The sequence below is a fragment of the Bombyx mori genome, chromosome 12 (genome assembly GCF_030269925.1).
Source record: "Bombyx mori chromosome 12, ASM3026992v2".
Classification (NCBI taxonomy): domain Eukaryota; kingdom Metazoa; phylum Arthropoda; class Insecta; order Lepidoptera; family Bombycidae; genus Bombyx; species Bombyx mori.
Genome location: NC_085118.1, coordinates 14,464,248 through 14,482,500, shown reverse-complemented (window position 1 = coordinate 14,482,500; position 18,253 = coordinate 14,464,248). Strand labels below are relative to the sequence as shown.

Here is an 18,253-nt window from a genome sequence, read left to right as displayed (position 1 = left end):
GGCTCGGCTCGGCTCGGCTCGGCTCGGCTCGGCTCGGCTCGGCTCGGCTCGGCTCGGCTCGGCTAGGCTAGGCTAGGCTAGGCTAGGCTCGGCTCGTTTGTTTGTTTGTTTAGAAGAAGAAACACAATCATAATTTGCATCTGTGCTTGGATACGTGATAAAACCTTTATCTCAAGCAGCAGTGCTCCTGGTACAAAGAATACAACAGTTTTACTTCAGATATAAAAATCGGTAAAAAAACTTTTAAGTTAAACGGTTTTATATGCACTGAAAACTACAAAATAAATAAATAGTTACTTACCTATCAACCTACGTAGGTGATCTCGGTCATTAATATCTCTGATGGTAGTGGTTGTCATAACATGAACCATGTCAGCGGCCGAAAGGCAGTTCATGAAAGAACACTAACACCAGGGTTTGCTTGGTAGGTAAACTAAGCAGCCCACACTATAACAAGTAGGTATTTTGACCTTCTAGTTCAGAAATATTTTAGTACTAGGCAGAATAGCTTTTAGGCATATTAGACTAAAATAAAAACGTGGGGCCCCTCTGAAATTATACCTATGGCAGAGCATATCTTATACTTTGGTAGATCATGAGCTCGGCGCTCGCTGGTGAAGCCGCCACGGCTGGTTATTGATGGTCAAAACCTCCAGTTACGATTATAGTAAGTCGATTCAGCGGGCCCTGGACTCCGGAGCTATGAGGTTTCGGATGCGACCGGGATAAACCGCTAGGATGATGATGATGACGATTATTATAAGTCGATACAATCCACACTTAGTATAGTAGAAAGTAATACAGAAATAATAATGGGCCCCACGTTTTTATTTTAGTCTAATATGCCTAAAAGCTATTCTGCCTAGTACTAAAATATTTCTGAACTAGAAGGTCAAAATACCTACTTGTTATAGTGTGGGCTGCTTAGTTTACCTACCAAGCAAACCCTGGTGTTAGTGTTCTTTCATGAACTGCCTTTCGGCCGCTGACATGGTTCATGTTATGACAACCACTACCATCAGAGATATTAATGACCGAGATCACCTACGTAGGTTGATAGGTAAGTAACTATTTATTTATTTTGTAGTTTTCAGTGCATATAAAACCGTTTAACTTAAAAGTTTTTTTACCGATTTTTATTTTCTTGTTTTTAGTATTTAGTGAAATTGTCTACCAAATATTCCTCATTCTATTTAATTCATTCAGTGCATCATTATTACATGGTTTCTTACCTGATAATTTAGTACAATCTAATTCCTCAATACATAGATAGCCCTTCCAGAGACTTGACTCGACTTAGAGCCACGTATGCTTGTCCTTCCTCAAACAATTTTGAGCCCAAATATACTACTGCATGGTCGACGGTGCTGCCCTGCATTTTATGGACGGTGAATGCCCATGACAAAACTAAGGGCAACGTCCTTCTTTCAGCCGTACCATAATTGAATTTTGCTGGAAACTGTATGGCTTTAGGGTAAATAACGTGCATGCCGTTACATTGCACGCCGGAAAATCCCGAAGTGAAAACGCTGTGGTCACCTTGATGCCATGAAGCCCGAATAATTCTAGCAACGTCATTAATACTAGTGAATACATTTAGAATTTCAATTCTTTCAGGCTCACCGTTTTCAGGTATATCTGGCACACTAAGTCGTATTAATTCTTGTTCACTAATCTGGACATTTTCATCAATGCGTACATCTCTATAAAGCGGGTTATTTCTAGTTAACCATCTTAAAGCGCTGTAGACTTTTTCGCGAGATATTGTGAACTCTCTTGTGATGTTCAAATTCTCCAAACGTTCTGTAACTACAACGATACCCACCTGGCTGGAAGATCTTGGAAGCATATTAGGTAATCTTTCACTGACCTCAAAGATATCTTGGGCAACAACACTGCTTGTCCGCGGAAACCGTACTGCCCGTATAGCCCAGTAAATTTTACGATTTTAACAAACGGGATGATTCTACACAGCAAGCGCTGCTCTGCTTGCGTCAGCGTTTGAATCTCATCTGGTATTGAACCTGGATCCAGATTATTCCAATACGCCTTTGATGGTGTTATTGTTTTATTACTGGTCACATGTGTTTGGCAGCGCGAACATAAAAGTAATGTTGTTTTTGAAGACAGTTCTGCAGGTAGATATCCTAATGCAGCTGTGTTGTAACGTACAGTATGAATTTGGTTAGGATAACAATGCCTCGTGCAAATGTCACAAACGTGTATACACGATGTGTTAATAGCATTTTCAAACGCTTGTACATGATTTTCAGCTCTGCGTTGCTGTGCACGCTCACGTTGATTATTTCACCTGTCGTGGCGTTGCTCAGGTGTTTCTGAAGCTTCTAACTCCTTTCGTCTCTCACGCCGTCCTGTTAGCCTGGCCTCGTGTTGCTCAGATGTTTCTGACGCTAATAGCTCTCTTTGTCTGTTACGTTGTAATCTTAGCCTGGACTCATGACGCTCAAGTGTTTCTGACGCTATTAGCTCTCTTCGTCTGTCACGTTGTGATGCTAGCCTAGACTCATGACGCTCAGATGTTTCTGACTCTACCAGCTGCCTTTGTCTCTCACGTTGTGCCATTAACCTGGTATCATGTTGCTCAGGTGTTTCTGTTGCTAACCGTTCTCTTCGTTTCTTGTTCTCTTCGTTCTTTTTCGTTGTGTAGCAGTTTCGTTTTTATTTTTGTTTGCTTTTTTATTTATTGTTACCATGTTGTTCCCACGATTAAGGGGGATTTTGACGGTCGACCCCCCCAGAGGTCCAGTAAAGGGGCAAGGCTTAATATACAACAAGATGCGCCCAATCTTGAGGGGGAAGCGCTTGCGACATTACATTTTTATCCACCCTAATGCCATACAGTCCTCGGCACGTTTTAACCTATTATTTTCATCGCCGGATCATCATGCCATCGTCTTTAGTGACTGTGGTCGTAATCATCATGGATTGGATCGGAAGACCCCCGAGATTCCCACCCTCCCGATCGTGGCCGTACGCCGGCGAAATTGGATCAGTAGATGTTTAATGTCTGTTTCTGATGTTAAATATAAGGGAAGCCAAGGGAGCGGACTCCGGGGGAGAAACAGACGGGCCTGATCTACACCCTCTCCGCTGGACTACTGTGCGAAGCTCAACCAACGCCGCCCCCCATGACGGACGTCATCTGATTGAACCTGGTCCAGTTCATATGCGATTCTCTCAACACTAAGATTGTAACAGTCTGCAGTGTCGGTTCCCGAAGCCCGATTATGGTCCTCAACTCCTTAAAAGAAGCCAGGCTCCATACTCCCCTCCAAGATATCGTGCATGAAGTGGCTCGCACGCACTCAGCTTTCGGAAGTCCTAGTCTACCTGCGACCAACTCAACCAGCTCCCCGTGATTCCCGTATTTATTACGTTTCTCACGGTGGAGCTCATCAAGCGACCGCTGACCCGAGACGACCTGCACGTCCACGATCATTCCGACACCATCCCTGGAGGCGATAATATCCGGCTTACGGAGACCCACCGATGCTCGTAGCCTAGGCTCCAGCTCAACCGTCCACTTGTTCTCTTCCATAGCTTTCGCCACGAAAGAGACAATCTTGTTATGTCGTAGAATTCGGCCGCCATGTGTTCTGTGACACTGCTGTAGGATGTGAGCCGTCGTCTCCCTGACCCTGCAACCAGCACGGCAGGTCAACGCCGACTCACTCCCACCTCTACGCACTCTCGATCCGCGAATGCGGGATGGGAGGGCGTTGAAGTGCGTGTGCACGAACTGCACGAAGTCCCGTCCGGTTATCTGCGCGCATCGCTCCCTCATCCATTTAACTTGGGTGGTATAGCTACCGCTTACTAACGAGGTATCTAATTACCTAATTTTTTTTATCTGCCCCTCTAACGTCACACAATCTTGGACGCAATCTGTTCAATCTGTTCTCGACACGACTAATCATGCCCCCACCTAATACGCCATTTTGTAACAGCGTCCATCTTGAGTTTGAAATTTTGACATAATGACAGTATTCTGCTAGTGTAGTCCTATTATTTGATACCCATATTGTGGTGGTTGTGGAAAAATATGTACCTAGTCCGCCATATTGGAACGGCGTCCATCTTGAATTTTAAATTTTGACATAATCATCGTGTTTTACTAGTGTAGCCCTTTCATTTGATACCCATATTAAGGGGGTTAAAGTAAAATATGTAATCCGCCATTTTGTATCGGCGGCCATCTTAGATTTATAATGTCATTGGTTTTATTATATTGTATTGTCATCTAAATTAAATGTGTGTACCAAATTTCAGATCAATCTGACAACGGGAAGGTGCTTAAATTTCAATTTCTAATTTTGACCCAAATAAATAAAAAACAAATTCCGTACGGGTCGAGCTAAATAAAACCGTTTAACAAAAATTAAACTGAATTTCATGGATTGCTTAAAAGTGCTGTTATGTGAGCTTAAAGTATGACAATTAACAAAAATTATTGAAACTAGTGGTCCTGCAGTAGTCGAAATTCAACTATAATTAATTGAAATTATAAGTTTGAACATTATTAAGGTTCTATTGTCAAAGAATATTACTTCTATAGTGACAAATTTCGTCTACACCTATAGACAAATAAATATAAAGATAAACAATACTATCCTATTCTCAATTTGACTACGACTTAAAGCAATAAGAAAAGTCTGACAATAAACAAAGGGTTATATTATGTAGGTGTGTGTGGGTGTGTGTCAAATACTTGGTAGTGTATGTAATTTTTTTTTGATTTAATTTATTATTAATTCATAGTTTTATGTACACTTGTCGTTTGAAATAAAATAAATCAATCATTTATCATTCGTTTAGTTTAGTTTAGTTTAGGTTGGTTTAGTTAAGTTTAGTTTAGTTTGGTTTGGTTTGGTTTGTTTGGTTTGGTTTGGTTTGGTTTGGTTTGTTTGGTTTAGTTTAGGTTGATTTAGTTTAGTTTAGTTTGGTTTGGTTTGGTTGGTTTTTATGTTTGATTTGGCTCGGCTCGGCTCGGCTCAGCTCGGCTCGGCTCGGCTCGGCTCGGCTCGGCTCGGCTCGGCTCGGCTCGGCTCGGCTCGGCTAGGCTAGGCTAGGCTAGGCTAGGCTAGGCTCGTTTGTTTGTTTGTTTAGAAGAAGAAACACAATCATAATTTGGATCTGTGATTGGATACGTGATAAAACCTTTATCTCAAGCAGCAGTGCTCTTGGTACAAAGAATACAACAGTTTTACTTCAGATACAAAAATTAAACTGAATTTCATGGATTGCTTAAAAGTGCTGTTATGTGAGCTTAAAGTATGACAATTAACAAAAATTATTGAAACTAGTGGTCCTGCAGTAGTCGAAATTCAACTATAATTAATTGAAATTATAAGTTTGATCATTATTAAGGTTCTATTGTCAAAGACTATTACTTCTATAGTCACAAATTTCGTCTACACCTATAGACAAATAAATATAAAGATAAACAATACTATCCTATTCTCAATTTGACTACGACTTAAAGCAATAAGAAAAGTCTGACCATAAACAAAGGGTTATATTATGTAGGTGTGTGTCAAATACATGGTAGTGTATGTAATTTTTTATTTATTTAATTTATTATTAATTCATAATTTTATGTAAACTTGTCGTCTGAAATAAAATAAGTCATTCATTTATCATTCGTTTAGTTTAGTTTAGTTTAGGTTGGTTTAGTTAAGTTTAGTTTAGTTTGGTTTGGTTTGGTTTAGTTTGGTTGAGGTTAGTTTAGTTTGGTTTGGTTGGTTTTTTTTGGTTGAATTGGCTCGGCTCGGCTCGGCTCGGCTCGGCTCGGCTCGGCTCGGCTCGGCTCGGCTCGGCTCGGCTCGGCTCGGCTCGGCTCGGCTCGGCTCGGCTCGGCTCGGCTCGGCTCGGCTTGGCTCGGCTCGGCTCGGCTCGGCTAGGCTAGGCTAGGCTAGGCTCGTTTGTTTGTTTGTTTAGAAGAAGAAACACAATCATAATTTGCATCTGTGATTGGATACGTGATAAAACCTTTATCTCAAGCAGCAGTGCTCTTGGTACAAAGAATACAACAGTTTTACTTCAGATACAAAAATTAAACTGAATTTCATGGATTGCTTAAAAGTGCTGTTATGTGAGCTTAAAGTATGACAATTAACAAAAATTATTGAAACTAGTGGTCCTGCAGTAGTCGAAATTCAACTATAATTAATTGAAATTATAAGTTTGATCATTATTAAGGTTCTATTGTCAAAGACTATTACTTCTATAGTCACAAATTTCGTCTACACCTATAGACAAATAAATATAAAGATAAACAATAGTATCCTATTCTCAATTTGACTACGACTTAAAGCAATAAGAAAAGTCTGACCATAAACAAAGGGTTATATTATGTAGGTGTGTGTCAAATACATGGTAGTGTATGTAATTTTTTATTTATTTAATTTATTATTAATTCATAATTTTATGTAAACTTGTCGTCTGAAATAAAATAAGTCATTCATTTATCATTCGTTTAGTTTAGTTTAGTTTAGGTTGGTTTAGTTAAGTTTAGTTTAGTTTGGTTTGGTTTGGTTTAGTTTGGTTGAGTTTAGTTTAGTTTGGTTTGGTTGGTTTTTTTTGGTTGAATTGGCTCGGCTCGGCTCGGCTCGGCTCGGCTCGGCTCGGCTCGGCTCGGCTAGGCTAGGCTAGGCTAGGCTCCCCCCGGTGAAGGTCAAGGGGCGACCTGAGGGGGTGAGGCCGCGCGGCGCGCTACCAGCACTCTAGCGCGCTGCCGTGGAGTGAATAGAGCGACCGGTCGACGGTGTATCGCGTCCCGACCCGGCAGGCTGGTTCTGGTCCAGCGGGGTATTCCGGGACACCAGCGGCACCGTCTGGGCGGCCCGACGGGCTGCCGTACCGAGACGGCCGACGTTTCAGAGCCTTCGATTCGCCTCGAAGGCTCCGTCGGCCGGGCGTCCTTGGGGTGAGCCGCGCCGTCTGGTTGTAGTGTTGACCGCGGTAGCCCCCCTACCTCATCCGGGTTCTGACCTCGGAGGGGATCGGACGTCGGGTGTAAGAGTGCAGAGGAGTCGTTTAGTGGGTGGGCTCTAAAATCCTTGGGCCCGCGGTCTGCTCACAACACCATGCAGATCGTTGAGTCTCACATACCCCGCGCGCCCCTTTTGCGCGGGGACCTCGTAGGAGGTTCGGCCCTCTACCCGAAAAAAAAAAAAAAAAAAAAAAAAAAAAAAAAAAAAAAAAAAAAAAAAAAAAAAAAAAAAAAAGGCTAGGCTAGGCTCGTTTGTTTGTTTGTTTAGAAGAAGAAACACAATCATAATTTGCATCTGTGATTGGATACGTGATAAAACCTTTATCTCAAGCAGCAGTGCTCTTGGTACAAAGAATACAACAGTTTTACTTCAGATACAAAAATTAAACTGAATTTCATGGATTGCTTAAAAGTGCTGTTATGTGAGCTTAAAGTATGACAATTAACAAAAATTATTGAAACTAGTGGTCCTGCAGTAGTCGAAATTCAACTACAATTAATTGAAATTATAAGTTTGAACATTATTAAGGTTTTATTGTCAAAGACTATTACTTCTATTGTCAGAAATTTCGACTACACCTATAGACAAATAAATATAAAGATAAACAATACTATCCTATTCTCAATTTGACTACGACTTAAAGCAATAAGAAAAGTCTGACCATAAACAAAGGGTTATATTATGTAGGTGTGTGTCAAATACATGGTAGTGTATGTAATTTTTTTATATTTAATTTATTATTAATTCATAATTTTATGTAAACTTGTCGTCTGAAGTAAAATAAGTCATTCATTTATCATTCGTTTAGTTTAGTTTAGTTTAGGTTGGTTTAGTTAAGTTTAGTTTAGTTTGGTTTGGTTTGGTTTAGTTTGGTTGAGTTTAGTTTAGTTTGGTTTGGTTGGTTTTTTTTGGTTGAATTGGCTCGGCTCGGCTCGGCTCGGCTAGGCTAGGCTAGGCTCGGCTCGTTTGTTTGTTTGTTTAGAAGAAGAAACACAATCATAATTTGCATCTGTGATTGGATACGTGATAAAACCTTTATCTCAAACAGCAGTGCTCTTGGTACAAAGAATACAACAGTTTTACTTCAGATACAAAAATTAAACTGAATTTCATGGATTGCTTAAAAGTGCTGTTATGTGAGCTTAAAGTATGACAATTAACAAAAATTATTGAAACTAGTGGTCCTGCAGTAGTCGAAATTCAACTATAATTAATTGAAATTATAAGTTTGAACATTATTAAGGTTCTATTGTCAAAGAATATTACTTCTATAGTCACAAATTTCGTCTACACCTATAGACAAATAAATATAAAGATAAACAATACTATCCTATTCTCAATTTGACTACGACTTAAAGCAATAAGAAAAGTCTGACCATAAACAAAGGGTTATATTATGTATGTGTGTGTCAAATACATGGTAGTGTATGTAATTTTTTATTTATTTAATTTATTATTAATTTATAATTTTATGTAAACTTGTCGTCTGAAATAAAATAAGTCATTCATTTATCATTCGTTTAGTTTAGTTTAGTTTAGGTTGGTTTAGTTAAGTTTAGTTTAGTTTAGTTTAGTTTAGTTTAGTTTAGTTTGGTTTGGTTTGGTTTAGTTTGGTTGAGTTTAGTTTAGTTTGGTTTGGTTGGTTTTTTTTGGTTGAATTGGCTCGGCTCGGCTCGGCTCGGCTCGGCTCGGCTCGGCTCGGCTCGGCTCGGCTCGGCTCGGCTCGGCTCGGCTTGGCTCGGCTCGGCTCGGCTCGGCTAGGCTAGGCTAGGCTAGGCTAGGCTCGTTTGTTTGTTTGTTTAGAAGAAGAAACACAATCATAATTTGCATCTGTGATTGGATACGTGATAAAACCTTTATCTCAAGCAGCAGTGCTCTTGGTACAAAGAATACAACAGTTTTACTTCAGATACAAAAATTAAACTGAATTTCATGGATTGCTTAAAAGTGCTGTTATGTGAGCTTAAAGTATGACAATTAACAAAAATTATTGAAACTAGTGGTCCTGCAGTAGTCGAAATTCAAATATAATTAATTGAAATTATAAGTTTGATCATTATTAAGGTTCTATTGTCAAAGACTATTACTTCTATAGTCACAAATTTCGTCTACACCTATAGACAAATAAATATAAAGATAAACAATACTATCCTATTCTCAATTTGACTACGACTTAAAGCAATAAGAAAAGTCTGACCATAAACAAAGGGTTATATTATGTAGGTGTGTGTCAAATACATGGTAGTGTATGTAATTTTTTATTTATTTAATTTATTATTAATTCATAATTTTATGTAAACTTGTCGTCTGAAATAAAATAAGTCATTCATTTATCATTCGTTTAGTTTAGTTTAGTTTAGGTTGGTTTAGTTAAGTTTAGTTTAGTTTGGTTTGGTTTGGTTTAGTTTGGTTGAGTTTAGTTTAGTTTGGTTTGGTTGGTTTTTTTTGGTTGAATTGGCTCGGCTCGGCTCGGCTCGGCTCGGCTCGGCTCGGCTCGGCTCGGCTCGGCTCGGCTCGGCTCGGCTCGGCTCGGCTCGGCTCGGCTCGGCTCGGCTCGGCTCGGCTCGGCTCGGCTCGGCTCGGCTCGGCTCGGCTCGGCTCGGCTCGGCTCGGCTCGGCTCGGCTCGGCTCGGCTCGGCTCGGCTCGGCTCGGCTCGGCTCGGCTAGGCTAGGCTAGGCTAGGCTAGGCTCGTTTGTTTGTTTGTTTAGAAGAAGAAACACAATCATAATTTGCATCTGTGATTGGATACGTGATAAAACCTTTATCTCAAGCAGCAGTGCTCTTGGTACAAAGAATACAACAGTTTTACTTCAGATACAAAAATTAAACTGAATTTCATGGATTGCTTAAAAGTGCTGTTATGTGAGCTTAAAGTATGACAATTAACAAAAATTATTGAAACTAGTGGTCCTGCAGTAGTCGAAATTCAACTACAATTAATTGAAATTATAAGTTTGAACATTATTAAGGTTTTATTGTCAAAGACTATTACTTCTCTTGTCAGAAATTTCGACTACACCTATAGACAAATAAATATAAAGATAAACAATACTATCCTATTCTCAATTTGACTACGACTTAAAGCAATAAGAAAAGTCTGACCATAAACAAAGGGTTATATTATGTAGGTGTGTGTCAAATACATGGTAGTGTATGTAATTTTTTATTTATTTAATTTATTATTAATTTATAATTTTATGTAAACTTGTCGTCTGAAATAAAATAAGTCATTCATTTATCATTCGTTTAGTTTAGTTTAGTTTAGGTTGGTTTAGTTAAGTTTAGTTTAGTTTAGTTTGGTTTGGTTTGGTTTAGTTTGGTTGAGTTTAGTTTAGTTTGGTTTGGTTGGTTTTTTTTGGTTGAATTGGCTCGGCTCGGCTCGGCTCGGCTCGGCTCGGCTCGGCTCGGCTCGGCTCGGCTCGGCTCGGCTCGGCTCGGCTCGGCTCGGCTCGGCTCGGCTCGGCTAGGCTAGGCTAGGCTAGGCTAGGCTAGGCTCGTTTGTTTGTTTGTTTAGAAGAAGAAACACAATCATAATTTGGATCTGTGATTGGATACGTGATAAAACCTTTATCTCAAGCAGCAGTGCTCTTGGTACAAAGAATACAACAGTTTTACTTCAGATACAAAAATTAAACTGAATTTCATGGATTGCTTAAAAGTGCTGTTATGTGAGCTTAAAGTATGACAATTAACAAAAATTATTGAAACTAGTGGTCCTGCAGTAGTCGAAATTCAACTATAATTAATTGAAATTATAAGTTTGAACATTATTAAGGTTCTATTGTCAAAGAATATTACTTCTATAGTGACAAATTTCGTCTACACCTATAGACAAATAAATATAAAGATAAACAATACTATCCTATTCTCAATTTGACTACGACTTAAAGCAATAAGAAAAGTCTGACCATAAACAAAGGGTTATAATATATTATGTAGGTGTGTGTCAAATACATGGTAGTGTATGTAATTTTTTATTTATTTAATTTATTATTAATTCATAATTTTATGTAAACTTGTCGTCTGAAATAAAATAAGTCATTCATTTATCATTCGTTTAGTTTAGTTTAGTTTAGGTTGGTTTAGTTAAGTTTAGTTTAGTTTGGTTTGGTTTGGTTTAGTTTGGTTGAGGTTAGTTTAGTTTGGTTTGGTTGGTTTTTTTTGGTTGAATTGGCTCGGCTCGGCTCGGCTCGGCTCGGCTCGGCTCGGCTCGGCTCGGCTCGGCTCGGCTCGGCTCGGCTCGGCTCGGCTAGGCTAGGCTAGGCTCGGCTCGTTTGTTTGTTTGTTTAGAAGAAGAAACACAATCATAATTTGCATCTGTGATTGGATACGTGATAAAACCTTTATCTCAAGCAGCAGTGCTCTTGGTACAAAGAATACAACAGTTTTACTTCAGATACAAAAATTAAACTGAATTTCATGGATTGCTTAAAAGTGCTGTTATGTGAGCTTAAAGTATGACAATTAACAAAAATTATTGAAACTAGTGGTCCTGCAGTAGTCGAAATTCAACTATAATTAATTGAAATTATAAGTTTGAACATTATTAAGGTTCTATTGTCAAAGAATATTACTTCTATAGTCACAAATTTCGTCTACACCTATAGACAAATAAATATAAAGATAAACAATACTATCCTATTCTCAATTTGACTACGACTTAAAGCAATAAGAAAAGTCTGACCATAAACAAAGGGTTATATTATGTATGTGTGTGTCAAATACATGGAAGTGTATGTAATTTTTTATTTATTTAATTTATTATTAATTTATAATTTTATGTAAACTTGTCGTCTGAAATAAAATAAGTCATTCATTTATCATTCGTTTAGTTTAGTTTAGTTTAGGTTGGTTTAGTTAAGTTTAGTTTAGTTTAGTTTGGTTTGGTTTGGTTTAGTTTGGTTGAGTTTAGTTTAGTTTGGTTTGGTTGGTTTTTTTTGGTTGAATTGGCTCGGCTCGGCTCGGCTCGGCTCGGCTCGGCTCGGCTCGGCTCGGCTCGGCTCGGCTCGGCTCGGCTCGGCTTGGCTCGGCTCGGCTCGGCTCGGCTAGGCTAGGCTAGGCTAGGCTCGTTTGTTTGTTTGTTTAGAAGAAGAAACACAATCATAATTTGCATCTGTGATTGGATACGTGATAAAACCTTTATCTCAAGCAGCAGTGCTCTTGGTACAAAGAATACAACAGTTTTACTTCAGATACAAAAATTAAACTGAATTTCATGGATTGCTTAAAAGTGCTGTTATGTGAGCTTAAAGTATGACAATTAACAAAAATTATTGAAACTAGTGGTCCTGCAGTAGTCGAAATTCAACTATAATTAATTGAAATTATAAGTTTGATCATTATTAAGGTTCTATTGTCAAAGACTATTACTTCTATAGTCACAAATTTCGTCTACACCTATAGACAAATAAATATAAAGATAAACAATAGTATCCTATTCTCAATTTGACTACGACTTAAAGCAATAAGAAAAGTCTGACCATAAACAAAGGGTTATATTATGTAGGTGTGTGTCAAATACATGGTAGTGTATGTAATTTTTTATTTATTTAATTTATTATTAATTCATAATTTTATGTAAACTTGTCGTCTGAAATAAAATAAGTCATTCATTTATCATTCGTTTAGTTTAGTTTAGTTTAGGTTGGTTTAGTTAAGTTTAGTTTAGTTTGGTTTGGTTTGGTTTAGTTTGGTTGAGTTTAGTTTAGTTTGGTTTGGTTGGTTTTTTTTGGTTGAATTGGCTCGGCTCGGCTCGGCTCGGCTCGGCTCGGCTCGGCTCGGCTCGGCTAGGCTAGGCTAGGCTAGGCTCCCCCCGGTGAAGGTCAAGGGGCGACCTGAGGGGGTGAGGCCGCGCGGCGCGCTACCAGCACTCTAGCGCGCTGCCGTGGAGTGAATAGAGCGACCGGTCGACGGTGTATCGCGTCCCGACCCGGCAGGCTGGTTCTGGTCCAGCGGGGTATTCCGGGACACCAGCGGCACCGTCTGGGCGGCCCGACGGGCTGCCGTACCGAGACGGCCGACGTTTCAGAGCCTTCGATTCGCCTCGAAGGCTCCGTCGGCCGGGCGTCCTTGGGGTGAGCCGCGCCGTCTGGTTGTAGTGTTGACCGCGGTAGCCCCCCTACCTCATCCGGGTTCTGACCTCGGAGGGGATCGGACGTCGGGTGTAAGAGTGCAGAGGAGTCGTTTAGTGGGTGGGCTCTAAAATCCTTGGGCCCGCGGTCTGCTCACAACACCATGCAGATCGTTGAGTCTCACATACCCCGCGCGCCCCTTTTGCGCGGGGACCTCGTAGGAGGTTCGGCCCTCTACCCGAAAAAAAAAAAAAAAAAAAAAAAAAAAAAAAAAAAAAAAAAAAAAAAAAAAAAAAAGGCTAGGCTAGGCTAGGCTCGTTTGTTTGTTTGTTTAGAAGAAGAAACACAATCATAATTTGCATCTGTGATTGGATACGTGATAAAACCTTTATCTCAAGCAGCAGTGCTCTTGGTACAAAGAATACAACAGTTTTACTTCAGATACAAAAATTAAACTGAATTTCATGGATTGCTTAAAAGTGCTGTTATGTGAGCTTAAAGTATGACAATTAACAAAAATTATTGAAACTAGTGGTCCTGCCGTAGTCGAAATTCAACTACAATTAATTGAAATTATAAGTTTGAACATTATTAAGGTTTTATTGTCAAAGACTATTACTTCTATTGTCAGAAATTTCGACTACACCTATAGACAAATAAATATAAAGATAAACAATACTATCCTATTCTCAATTTGACTACGACTTAAAGCAATAAGAAAAGTCTGACCATAAACAAAGGGTTATATTATGTAGGTGTGTGTCAAATACATGGTAGTGTATGTAATTTTTTTATATTTAATTTATTATTAATTCATAATTTTATGTAAACTTGTCGTCTGAAGTAAAATAAGTCATTCATTTATCATTCGTTTAGTTTAGTTTAGTTTAGGTTGGTTTAGTTAAGTTTAGTTTAGTTTGGTTTGGTTTGGTTTAGTTTGGTTGAGTTTAGTTTAGTTTGGTTTGGTTGGTTTTTTTTGGTTGAATTGGCTCGGCTCGGCTCGGCTCGGCTCGGCTCGGCTCGGCTCGGCTCGGCTCGGCTCGGCTCGGCTCGGCTCGGCTCGGCTCGGCTCGGCTCGGCTCGGCTCGGCTCGGCTCGGCTCGGCTCGGCTCGGCTCGGCTCGGCTCAGCTCGGCTTGGCTCGGCTCGGCTCGGCTTGGCTCGGCTCGGCTCGGCTCGGCTAGGCTAGGCTAGGCTAGGCTCGGCTCGTTTGTTTGTTTGTTTAGAAGAAGAAACACAATCATAATTTGCATCTGTGATTGGATACGTGATAAAACCTTTATCTCAAGCAGCAGTGCTCTTGGTACAAAGAATACAACAGTTTTACTTCAGATACAAAAATTAAACTGAATTTCATGGATTGCTTAAAAGTGCTGTTATGTGAGCTTAAAGTATGACAATTAACAAAAATTATTGAAACTAGTGGTCCTGCAGTAGTCGAAATTCAACTATAATTAATTGAAATTATAAGTTTGATCATTATTAAGGTTCTATTGTCAAAGACTATTACTTCTATAGTCACAAATTTCGTCTACACCTATAGACAAATAAATATAAAGATAAACAATACTATCCTATTCTCAATTTGACTACGACTTAAAGCAATAAGAAAAGTCTGACCATAAACAAAGGGTTATATTATGTAGGTGTGTGTCAAATACATGGTAGCGTATGTAATTTTTTATTTATTTAATTTATTATTAATTCATAATTTTATGTAAACTTGTCGTCTGAAATAAAATAAGTCATTCATTTATCATTCGTTTAGTTTAGTTTAGTTTAGGTTGGTTTAGTTAAGTTTAGTTTAGTTTGGTTTGGTTTGGTTTAGTTTGGTTGAGGTTAGTTTAGTTTGGTTTGGTTGGTTTTTTTTGGTTGAATTGGCTCGGCTCGGCTCGGCTCGGCTCGGCTCGGCTCGGCTCGGCTCGGCTCGGCTCGGCTCGGCTCGGCTCGGCTCGGCTCGGCTCGGCTCGGCTCGGCTCGGCTCGGCTCGGCTCGGCTCGGCTCGGCTAGGCTAGGCTAGGCTCGGCTCGTTTGTTTGTTTGTTTAGAAGAAGAAACACAATCATAATTTGCATCTGTGATTGGATACGTGATAAAACCTTTATCTCAAGCAGCAGTGCTCTTGGTACAAAGAATACAACAGTTTTACTTCAGATACAAAAATTAAACTGAATTTCATGGATTGCTTAAAAGTGCTGTTATGTGAGCTTAAAGTATGACAATTAACAAAAATTATTGAAACTAGTGGTCCTGCAGTAGTCGAAATTCAACTATAATTAATTGAAATTATAAGTTTGAACATTATTAAGGTTCTATTGTCAAAGAATATTACTTCTATAGTCACAAATTTCGTCTACACCTATAGACAAATAAATATAAAGATAAACAATACTATCCTATTCTCAATTTGACTACGACTTAAAGCAATAAGAAAAGTCTGACCATAAACAAAGGGTTATATTATGTATGTGTGTGTCAAATACATGGTAGTGTATGTAATTTTTTATTTATTTAATTTATTATTAATTTATAATTTTATGTAAACTTGTCGTCTGAAATAAAATAAGTCATTCATTTATCATTCGTTTAGTTTAGTTTAGTTTAGGTTGGTTTAGTTAAGTTTAGTTTAGTTTAGTTTAGTTTAGTTTGGTTTGGTTTGGTTTAGTTTGGTTGAGTTTAGTTTAGTTTGGTTTGGTTGGTTTTTTTTGGTTGAATTGGCTCGGCTCGGCTCGGCTCGGCTCGGCTCGGCTCGGCTCGGCTCGGCTCGGCTCGGCTCGGCTCGGCTCGGCTCGGCTCGGCTCGGCTCGGCTCGGCTCGGCTTGGCTCGGCTCGGCTCGGCTCGGCTAGGCTAGGCTAGGCTAGGCTAGGCTCGTTTGTTTGTTTGTTTAGAAGAAGAAACACAATCATAATTTGCATCTGTGATTGGATACGTGATAAAACCTTTATCTCAAGCAGCAGTGCTCTTGGTACAAAGAATACAACAGTTTTACTTCAGATACAAAAATTAAACTGAATTTCATGGATTGCTTAAAAGTGCTGTTATGTGAGCTTAAAGTATGACAATTAACAAAAATTATTGAAACTAGTGGTCCTGCAGTAGTCGAAATTCAAATATAATTAATTGAAATTATAAGTTTGATCATTATTAAGGTTCTATTGTCAAAGACTATTACTTCTATAGTCACAAATTTCGTCTACACCTATAGACAAATAAATATAAAGATAAACAATACTATCCTATTCTCAATTTGACTACGACTTAAAGCAATAAGAAAAGTCTGACCATAAACAAAGGGTTATATTATGTAGGTGTGTGTCAAATACATGGTAGTGTATGTAATTTTTTATTTATTTAATTTATTATTAATTCATAATTTTATGTAAACTTGTCGTCTGAAATAAAATAAGTCATTCATTTATCATTCGTTTAGTTTAGTTTAGTTTAGGTTGGTTTAGTTAAGTTTAGTTTAGTTTGGTTTGGTTTGGTTTAGTTTGGTTGAGTTTAGTTTAGTTTGGTTTGGTTGGTTTTTTTTGGTTGAATTGGCTCGGCTCGGCTCGGCTCGGCTCGGCTCGGCTCGGCTCGGCTCGGCTCGGCTCGGCTCGGCTCGGCTCGGCTCGGCTCGGCTCGGCTCGGCTCGGCTCGGCTCGGCTCGGCTCGGCTCGGCTCGGCTCGGCTCGGCTCGGCTCGGCTCGGCTCGGCTCGGCTCGGCTAGGCTAGGCTAGGCTAGGCTAGGCTCGTTTGTTTGTTTGTTTAGAAGAAGAAACACAATCATAATTTGCATCTGTGATTGGATACGTGATAAAACCTTTATCTCAAGCAGCAGTGCTCTTGGTACAAAGAATACAACAGTTTTACTTCAGATACAAAAATTAAACTGAATTTCATGGATTGCTTAAAAGTGCTGTTATGTGAGCTTAAAGTATGACAATTAACAAAAATTATTGAAACTAGTGGTCCTGCAGTAGTCGAAATTCAACTACAATTAATTGAAATTATAAGTTTGAACATTATTAAGGTTTTATTGTCAAAGACTATTACTTCTCTTGTCAGAAATTTCGACTACACCTATAGACAAATAAATATAAAGATAAACAATACTATCCTATTCTCAATTTGACTACGACTTAAAGCAATAAGAAAAGTCTGACCATAAACAAAGGGTTATATTATGTAGGTGTGTGTCAAATACATGGTAGTGTATGTAATTTTTTATTTATTTAATTTATTATTAATTTATAATTTTATGTAAACTTGTCGTCTGAAATAAAATAAGTCATTCATTTATCATTCGTTTAGTTTAGTTTAGTTTAGGTTGGTTTAGTTAAGTTTAGTTTAGTTTAGTTTGGTTTGGTTTGGTTTAGTTTGGTTGAGTTTAGTTTAGTTTGGTTTGGTTGGTTTTTTTTGGTTGAATTGGCTCGGCTCGGCTCGGCTCGGCTCGGCTCGGCTCGGCTCGGCTCGGCTCGGCTCGGCTCGGCTCGGCTCGGCTCGGCTCGGCTCGGCTCGGCTCGGCTCGGCTCGGCTCGGCTAGGCTAGGCTAGGCTAGGCTAGGCTAGGCTCGTTTGTTTGTTTGTTTAGAAGAAGAAACACAATCATAATTTGGATCTGTGATTGGATACGTGATAAAACCTTTATCTCAAGCAGCAGTGCTCTTGGTACAAAGAATACAACAGTTTTACTTCAGATACAAAAATTAAACTGAATTTCATGGATTGCTTAAAAGTGCTGTTATGTGAGCTTAAAGTATGACAATTAACAAAAATTATTGAAACTAGTGGTCCTGCAGTAGTCGAAATTCAACTATAATTAATTGAAATTATAAGTTTGAACATTATTAAGGTTCTATTGTCAAAGAATATTACTTCTATAGTGACAAATTTCGTCTACACCTATAGACAAATAAATATAAAGATAAACAATACTATCCTATTCTCAATTTGACTACGACTTAAAGCAATAAGAAAAGTCTGACCATAAACAAAGGGTTATAATATATTATGTAGGTGTGTGTCAAATACATGGTAGTGTATGTAATTTTTTATTTATTTAATTTATTATTAATTCATAATTTTATGTAAACTTGTCGTCTGAAATAAAATAAGTCATTCATTTATCATTCGTTTAGTTTAGTTTAGTTTAGGTTGGTTTAGTTAAGTTTAGTTTAGTTTGGTT

At 38.8% G+C, this 18,253-nt stretch overlaps 1 long non-coding RNA gene across 1 annotated transcript; it reads left to right on the top strand.

Annotated features, from left to right (window-relative positions):
• The first annotated feature begins 1,652 nt into the window (after nucleotides 1-1,652).
• On the top strand, nucleotides 1,653-4,364 carry LOC134199881 (uncharacterized). The gene is made up of 2 exons (XR_009974545.1): nucleotides 1,653-1,854; nucleotides 4,291-4,364. It is a non-coding gene; the product is annotated as an uncharacterized LOC134199881 (long non-coding RNA).
• Nucleotides 4,365-18,253: the final 13,889 nt, after the last annotated feature.